The sequence below is a fragment of the Solanum dulcamara genome, chromosome 6 (genome assembly GCF_947179165.1).
Source record: "Solanum dulcamara chromosome 6, daSolDulc1.2, whole genome shotgun sequence".
Classification (NCBI taxonomy): Eukaryota; Viridiplantae; Streptophyta; class Magnoliopsida; order Solanales; family Solanaceae; genus Solanum; species Solanum dulcamara.
In genome coordinates this window covers 64678549-64688161 of record NC_077242.1, presented here as the reverse complement: position 1 = coordinate 64688161, position 9613 = coordinate 64678549, and the positions used below count along the sequence as shown (strand labels likewise).

The window sequence follows — 9613 nt, the reverse complement described above, 5'->3', positions numbered from 1 at the left end:
GACTAGATCGCTAAGGAAACGCTAGATTCTAAGAAAGACGAGAGCTTTTATGAAAAAAGCTTTGTATTGCTTGGAAGAATGCTGGATTTCTGGATGGTTTGTTACAAATGAATGCCTCTTGTATTTATACTACTCCTAAGGAGCTTAAATGTAAATAAAAATTGTTATGCAAGTTCTTCCATACTTACAAAGAAGTCCCTACTCTAGAATTCTCACACTCTAGAGAATTTTAGAGAACTCTATGTCTTTCAAGACTTCTCTACAATATTCCACAAGAAACTAGAGTTTTCTACAAACCTCTCCAAGACTCTTGGTTCTTCCTCCTTCTTCAAGATCAAGTGGTGGGTCATAACAGTACATATCCATCAAGATCTTCTAGCTACTGGATTTCATTAATTTTGGAAAGTTCAACAATATGTTATTGCATATAAATGTAACAAAGAAGAACTTGTTCTAACATTAAAGGTGACTCCTCCTTGGCTGTTTTACTTTACTTTGTTACTTTTATTACTATGTTATGTTTTTCTCTACAAGACCCTTCATCACTTGAACTAAAGACGTAAAGAAATAATCAGACGAAAATTGATTTTATGAAATGTAAGAGTTGTGTGGTCTCGTTTATGCTCATTTCTTAGATCTTCAATTAAATTAAGAACCTCATTCATGAACTAATCCAAAGTTTCTTTTAGGTTAAATTTCATTGCATATAATGGGAAGAAACTTAATTTATATCTGTTACACATACTGGGCAAACAGGACTGCAGAAAAAGCTAGTGATAGAAGTTTCAACAATGTGGCTTTAAATAAACACAGTTTGTTAGAAAAGCCTATGCAATAGTGAATCAACCTTTTCTTTGCACATTCTGTTGATTAATACTTCAGACTTTTGTTTTGCATTTTTGTTCTTCAATTGCAACTCCTTTGTTTCTTTCATCAATGCTTTTTTCCTGCATATTTTGGACAAATTTTTCTCTCTTTTGGGGGAGGTTGTTGGGCCAATAGCATATTGAATAAGAAAGAAAAATTACACTGCTAATAAGAATTTGAATTATTATACATTTGAAGTCATCAAGAATAATCGAATTACTCTTGTACTTGATTGCTAAGGCCTATTACATTCTAAAGAAAAATTATATATGTTTTGAGTACAAACACTTGAAAGTTTTTCCTACATTTTCCACCTTTTGTCCTTACTTTTATAGAGAAGAGGACATTTGACCAAATACCAACGCACGATGATCCGTAGACTCTTTTAAGACCAAAGTAGTGGTTAACTAGGATAAAACGAGTACAATATGGCTCATTTTTAAGTCCTAGTGTCACCCCTAGCCCTTTCCATGCGAATTAAATGGCTTCACTATTACTGCTAACGTCCTTCTTCAACTGTAATCGTCACCTGATTGTTGGATACGATGTATCTCTTATCGGAGGAAGAAGAAGATGTGCCAGAAGTGTGCGTCCTTATTACAAAAGCTGGTCTATTAGGTGTTGGAAGGTTAATACCTTCCCCTCCCAGCATTAAAATAACATCTGACATATTAGGACGATGACTTGGATCTTCTTGTACACACACGAGAGCAACATTCATGCATTTTATTGCTTCACTTGTGTTGCATGATTCTAGTAATGACTTGTCTATTAATTGTATCTCAGATTTTTCTGTCCACAATTTCCATGCCTGTGATAATTTTTCTATCAGAGAAACAAAGCTAAGAAGAAGATAAAATATTTAAGTCATGGTAAGTTTCTTCGCTTACATAGCCCAACAAGTTTAAGGCTTCTTCTGACTGATAAAATCCTGTATTCCTTCTTCCACTGATTATCTCAAGTACGACTACTCCAAAACTGAATACGTCTGATTTGATGGAAAACAATCCATCCAGTGCATATTCAGGAGACATATAGCCACTAGATTTTACAAAGTGAACAAAATATTGAGTATAATATTTTATCCCAAGCTCCTTTTGTAAGAAATAAATGAAAGGAAGGGATATTGTACTTACTAGGTCCCCACAACTTTCTTTGTATTTGCTTCTGTTACTTTTCCTTCTACAATCCTTGCCAAGCCAAAATCTGAAATTTTCGGGTTCATCTCCTCATCTAATAAAATGTTACTGGTTTTTAAATCTCTATGAATGATCCTTAGTCGTGAATCATGGTGAAGATAAGATAGACCCCGTGCAATGCCCAATATGATGTCATAACGTTTCTTCCAATCGAATAATTGACTTAGTGTTCCATCTTGCACCATTACCATGAAAAAGTTTAGTATGTCAATAATACTACACGACTTTGAGAATAAGGAACTTAATAAGGCTAACTCACCAAATATGAATGTATCTAAACTTTTATTCGGCATATATTCATAAAGTAATATTTGTTCCGTTGCGTTGATGCAATAGCCCAATAGCCTCACCAGATTTCGATGTTGAAGCTTTGCAATTAGAGTCACTTCATTCTTAAATTCATCTATGCCTTGTCCTGAATGACTTGATAACGTTTTTACAGCAATTTCTTTTTCGCCCGGAAAGATACCCTGCAAATTTTATTTCATCTCATTACTATATGTAAATGCGGCCATGCCAGCCCACATAGATGTAGGAATGAAATTTTAACCTTGTAAACAGGACCAAATCCTCCTTGTCCAAGCTTATGTGCATTTGAGAAGTTGTCTGTAGCTGCCAAAATGGTCTCCAAGTGAAAGTATGGAACATCAATAGCTTCATCACTGTTTTCACTCATCAATACTTTCGCCTCTCCTTCAGCTTTGTGCCAGTGAGATATATGTGTCCATTCTTCTTCTATAGTAAATGTAGCTAAAGCTGCCTATGAGTAGACATGTCAAAGCTGTTATGGACGAAAGGATTGCTTTTAGCTTCATGGATTTCTTAGCTTTAGTTGGAGCTGAAAGTAGAAAGCCAAAACCATGTTAGATATTGAACGACTTTGAGCAAATATTCAGTGGACCTCCGAACCTATCATTAATACTTTTTAAAGATTCTTTGCGCAACAAACTCCTCAACAAAGGAAAAGGAAAAGGAGAATTAGTGCAAACAGAGTACCATGGTGAAATAAAGAATCAAGCTATGTTATACTATGCTATTCTAACCTTCTGGTGAACCACGCTTGACAAATATGGTCCTTTCTCTCTCATTTAAGCTGAGTTGTTGCAGATTGAACAGATCCCCTGTCCAGATGGAACAGGTGCCGGAACCATCATAAGTATAAGCAGTGCAATGGCAATTGTAGAAACATACAGATCGACACTGTGTGGCTTCCTGTACTGTTATTTTAGAATTTTGAGAATCAGGTACTCTCATAGTTGAACTTATCCATAAACTATCTCTGTCTTCAATAATTGCATTGCACTGCACCTTTTGGTCTCTTACACAGCCACCAGAGTTATCATTAGAATTCCATTCTGTATCTGATCTTGGCTTGAAACCACTCAAACAATTGCAGGTTGGAATAGTTTCATGACAAACTCCAAATGCCCCACATTTAGCATAAACCTCACAAATTTGTCTTGGTTGAGACCAGAATAGATTCCAACCAAAGTCATTAGCGAGCCATGTTTGTTGCTGAGTTTGTCCCGAGACATCCATGATAAATATTGATAAGATTGTACTATTGTAAAGGGAATAGGTTAAATATGACTCATTCTCATTGTCGATATAGCTTAAATTATATATATAGTTTGACGTCATCTCAGGCACTGAGCTGAATCTGTGGCCATCCCATGAACCACTTTCCCAATACTCTGTAGTCCTATTCCATTTTATAACAAACTGGGCATGCTTTGGGTCTATTTCTAGAGAATACAATCCTGGTGCTGGATCGCTCAAATTGTTCCATGAAACCAGGACCTGTTTTCGTTGTGTACGTTTGTCATATCCAAGCTTAGCACCAGGCAAAAATGTGTGTGTTGGGTTGTCAAAACTTTGCCAAAGTAGTAAGGGCGTTGATGCCTTTGACACATCACTCAAAATCAAATTTCCATTATCATGAAGAACTGCAGTAACTGAAATATTTCGATTGATGTTTTCAGCAAGTGCTGACCAAACTATGCCTTGAATTATATCATGAATCGCCAGGTTGCCTTGACTAATTTCCAACTTAGCAGCACCATAATCAAGTGGTTTATCCCTATTTGCTACCCAAACTACTGTTTGAGATAAAATAACTTTCTTGTACCATATACCTAGATAATATTTTAAAGAGTTACCTGGTCTGCAGAAACCAAGCTCAAACATCTCTCCTGAAGAGACTAGAGTTTCGCTGAAAGAAAGAGATTTAGTCGCAGAAATGCTGTCCCTTCCGAGACAGAGATTACTGTTGATACTGAAGCATAAAAAGAGCAGTAGAAGGTAATGATTGTTCTTCATTTCCATGGTGGAGAAGTTGATGACTGAGAGAATGAGAGAAAATAAGGAGTGCAAGTGTTCATGGAAGGACATTTTTCTTCTTTTGGAGTACATGAAACTAGTCAAACAAGTTCCTTTTTTTATTGCTAACATATGTTGATTATTCTAACTTGTAACATACATTAATTATTTCTGCACAATTTGTTGGTCGAATGAGTGGTTGTCAAAAGAAAGAGAAAATGAAAGCAGAATTTTCTGTTTTGGGTTTTTGAAAAATATCTTTCGTCTAAAGATCAAAAGTCTGATTGTACTTTTCTTTATTCTTCCATATGTTAATATCGATCTTCGGACCTGACGAAATCCCTGAAGAATTTTGGAAGAGCGTAAATTCGATAGGTTTGCAGTGGCTGACTAGGTTATTCCATGTCATCTTTACGACGGCAACTATGTCCGAAGAATGGAGGTCGAGCGTAATGATTCCGCTATACAAAAACAAGGGGGATATCCAGAACTGCAATAACTATAGAGATATCAAACTTCTAAGCCATACTATGAAAGTGTGGGAAAGAGTGGTGGAGATGAGGGATAGGAGATACGTGTCTATTTCAGAGAACCAGTTCAGATTTATGCCGGGACCTCAACTACAGAAGTCATCCACCTTATGAGGAGACTGGTGGAGCAGTATAAGGAGATGAAGAGGGACTTGCATATGGTATTCATCGATCTAGAGAAGGCTTACGATAAAGTGACACGAGAGATACTATGGAGATGTTTGAAGGCTAAAGGTGTACCTCTGACGTACATTAGGGTGATCAAGGACATGTATGAAGGTGCCAAAACCAGGGTAAGGACAGTAGGAGGGGACACAGAGCACTTTCCAGTCGCGATGGGTTGCATCAAGGATCAGCCCTTAGTCCATTTTTATTTGCCTTGGTGATGGATGGATTGACGCGACAAATTTAAGGTGAGGTGCCATGGTGTATGCTTTTTGCAGACGACATAGTCCTGATCGATGAGACTCGTAGTGAAATTAACGCTAAGCTGGAGGATTGGCGACATACCTTGGAATCTAGAGGGGTTAAGCTAAGTAGGAACAAGACATAATACATAGAGTGCAAGTTCAGCAAGACACCTCAGGAGGTTAGTGCGGAAGTTAAGCTTGATGACCAGACCATCCAAAAGAAAAGTAGTTTCAAGTACCTTGGGTCTATCATGCAAGGCGGCGGGGAGATTGACGAGAATGTCACACATCGTATTGGGGCAGTGTGGATGAAATGGAGGCTCACTTCCGATGTGCTATGTGATAAGAAGGTGTCACCACAACTTAAGGGCAATTTCTATAAAGTGGTGGTTAGACCGGCTATGTTATATGGGGCAGAGTGTTGGCCAGTTAAGGTCTCCCACGTTCAAAAGATGAAAGTAGCCGAGATGAGAATGTTGAGATGGATGTGTGGGCATACCAGAAGTGACAAAATTAGAAATGAGGCTATTCGGGACAAGGTAGGGGTGACCTCGGTAGAAAACAAAATGCGGAAAATGCGACTGAGATGGTTTGGACATGTGAAGAGAAGAGACACAGATGCCCCAGTGCGGAGATGTGAGAGGTTGGCCATGGATGGTTTCAGAAGAGGTAGGGGTAGACCGAAAAATATTGGGGAGAGGTGATTAGACAGGACATGGCGCATTTTCAGCTAAATGAGGACATAACCTTAGATAGGAGGATGTGGAGGACCCATATTAGGGTAGAAGGCTAGTACATAGTCTCGTTAGTCTTCCGTATTAGTAGGAACATTAGCGCACTAGAATTTCTTGTGCTTTGAATTCTGTTATTATCTCTATATTACTTTTTGTACTTCTGTACTTTGATTACTCCACTCTACTCTACTCCACTACACTTTATCTGTGTCGCTTTCATTTTTTGTGTTATTCGATATTTGCTTTCTCATATTTCTTTGAACTTATTAGCTTTATCTGACTTCTTTTTATGTTTCTTTTGAGCTGAGGGTCTCCCGAAAACAGCCGTTCTACCTTGGTAGGAGTAAGGTCTACGTACACTCTACCCTCCCCAGACCCCATGCTATGGGATTTCACTGAGTTGTTGTTGTATGTTAATATCAATCTTGATGAATGTCTGGGCATAGGGCTGTTAAAAGAGCTCAAATACAAGTGATCCCTCCAGAATTTTAGGAGTTGGGCATGAAAAAATTTAAAATTGAGTGTATTCTAACTCATTAAAGTCTTTAACTCATTTTAAAAACTAGTCTCTGGGCAACGCTACACGTGTAGCCCTGTTTGACATTATATTTTGCTATCTAAAAATAATACTTTTTTGGCTGCATAAAATTTTTATTAGAAATATTTAGGAGTTATAAAATAGAATCAAAGTGCCATCATATTGTCTATGTCTGAGAGATCTGATAATCTTTCGTAAGTGTCGATTTATTTGTTAGGACTTCTGTACATGTCTTTTCTATATGCATCTTTCTCATAATATATCAATATGACGTAATTGAACTATAAAGTAATAGTGTGTTACACGTTTATTCTTTAAAACTCATCGGTGACCCCCTACAGTTGACACCAACTTTTATTTAGACACCTAAATCAGGAGATGTTAATTTTAGACACCTTATGTAGGGGTCTGTAGTGTCATATTGACACTTTTTAAATAATCTGTTATTGAACTCAAGCGCGTGTATTACAATTTCGTCCACATGGATTAGTTGGCCAATTATATCATGCCAACTCATTATTCTTTCCACGTCATATTAGCTCCAAATTTAAAGGGTAAAAAGTTGATCTTTCAACTCCCATTTTCTCGGCTTCAGTTCTCCGATCAAAACCCTAGGTAAGAATATGAACTTTCAATCTTTCTTGATTTTCATTCAATTCTTAGTTAGTACTAACTATTATGTTAGTTTATGTTGCCAATTTTTAGTTTTAAAGGTTGAAATCAAGTGTTGGAGATTGCTATTTTATCGGGCCTTTTGACATTGGAGAAATCGAAGGTTCTATCAACTACTTCTTGTGTTTGTATGTTTCATTCTTGAAGAAGTTGTATGTTCTAGTTGTTTCCACTCTCTTTATTAGCATTCTGTAACTAGGTTTTTTTTTGGAAATTGCACCGATAAAGTAAGGGACTTTTGGGTATTTTCTTGTGTTGGGGGTCTTCTTTTTGAGATATGAACGACTATATATTGACATGTTTTCATCATGGGGTAATGTTATCGCAAACCCTAACCCTACTTACAGAGGAGAAATAGATGTATTTGTCATTGCAATTGATAAAGATCATTTTAGACTTGTCGAGTTTGTTTCATACACTAAAGACCTTGGATGCATAAATATGAAAGGTTTTTACTGAAATTAGCAATGCATTTGTCACGCCCCGGGAGGGTACCCTAGACGTGACCGGCACTCGAAAGCCATTTCTGGCCTTCAAGCGAACCACCTGATTCAGTCACACTATCATTCAATCGCATTCACTCAAAGGAGGATTCAATCATAACAACTCATCAAGTAAATATAACAAGACTTCTCAAAAATAGCAATCCGACTTGCCCACACTCTAGTCTATGAAGCCTTTATCAAAGTCTAGAAGGTGTCAATGACAAGCACATGGCTACCAACAACAAACAAAGGAAACGACAACCAAGCTATACAAGAAAGCTCAATATCCTCCGGAAACTAGGAGGGCTCACCAACTGGCTGGAAGTGTATGTGGATCTTCAACGGAGCGCCGGTTGATGAACTCTAGTACCTGTCTCTGCATCATGAAACGATGCAGGCCAAATGGCGTCAGTACAGGGAATGTACGAGTATGTAAAATGGCCGGATGAAACAACATCAAACAAACATCAATATCAACTCAGGGACTCAACTCATACATACATGACAACTCACTCAAGTGTCCTGAGTCTAACGAGAATAGTTTAGACGGGACTAACTCATAGGCATATAACAACTCACTCCAATGCCCTAAGTCTAACAAGAGATAGTTTAGACAGGACAAACTCATAAGCCACTCAACTCAACTGACTCGGAGCACTATCAAGACCTAAATGGGAGTTTCTCTTATCCGACAACCATCACTTATGAGCCAGTGATAGTACAACAATTAGACGTCGTTGCCACGTCCGTCCATACCTTGCCAGGGCATGAACGCCTCCCTAATCATGGATACCATCGATTAGTCAAGTCCTATCATTTCAGGACAATAAAATGGGAAACATCCGACTTTAACGGTTCGATCCCACAGGAAGCATCCGACTTTAACGGTTCCATCCCTACCTACGTTGGCGGCGTAGTTTCTGGGGTTTGAGTATGGACTGTACTCTCACCCGCCTCGGTGCTCGATACTCCTCTCATGACTCCATGCTCATAAATCTCCTCCAATCATCTCAAATAAGCCCTCACAGCTAGTTTCGTGTGGTACATTGCCACCTCATCAACTCGGTTCTCATTTCAACTCAATTAAGTCATAATGGCAAGTCTCATTTAGGACCTTGTCCACTCGTCAATTCCATCCTCAAATCAACTCAATCAAGCCTCATTTAGATAAGCATTTATGACATCTCCTCAAGACTCATCACAACTCTATGACTTTAGCTCAACAATTCAAGTAGAGCAACACATTTAAGGAAATTGACTTAAGCAACATAATCACATGGCTAAAGAGATCAACAAAACATAATAACAAGTCATCTCCATCAACTCATACTAACATTAGGGTTTTAGGAACTTCTTAGCTCAACAACATCGACACGTATAGCATCAAATAAATAGGGGACAAAACTCATTCAAGCATAAACCCTACCAAGAAACTCCATTTTTTTATGGACATCTAACCTCAAAGCAAGAGTAGGGCACATGGGTGGACTCAACCCATGTTGTGGATAGCCTTACATACCTTAGCGAAGACTTGGAGAAAACCTTGATGTTGGGTCTTCAATGGAGGACTCAAATCTTGAAGCTCTTGGAACTCTTCTTGTTGGAAATGGAGAAGAAGAAGAGAGAGAGAGAGAGGAACTCCTAGGGCTTTTTAGAGAAAGAGTGGGGGCTGAAAATATGATCTCAAAATAGTATAGGGTGATACATATATAATTTGGGTAATTTCCCCAATTGCCCCTTCTCAAAAGTTCTGGAAAATAGGCAAAAATGCACCTGGCGCGATAGCGGTGCGTCGCACCATTACAGCGTCAGGCTGATTACGCCTAAAACCTGCACATTTCGTAGTGGCGCGCCACACC

The 9613-nt window shown here is 38.3% G+C and overlaps 1 pseudogene; it reads right to left on the bottom strand.

The window, feature by feature from the left end:
• Positions 1–768: 768 nt before the first annotated feature.
• Positions 769–4499, bottom strand: LOC129891264 (G-type lectin S-receptor-like serine/threonine-protein kinase At4g03230; annotated as a pseudogene).
• Between the last annotated feature and the right edge of the window lie 5114 nt (positions 4500–9613).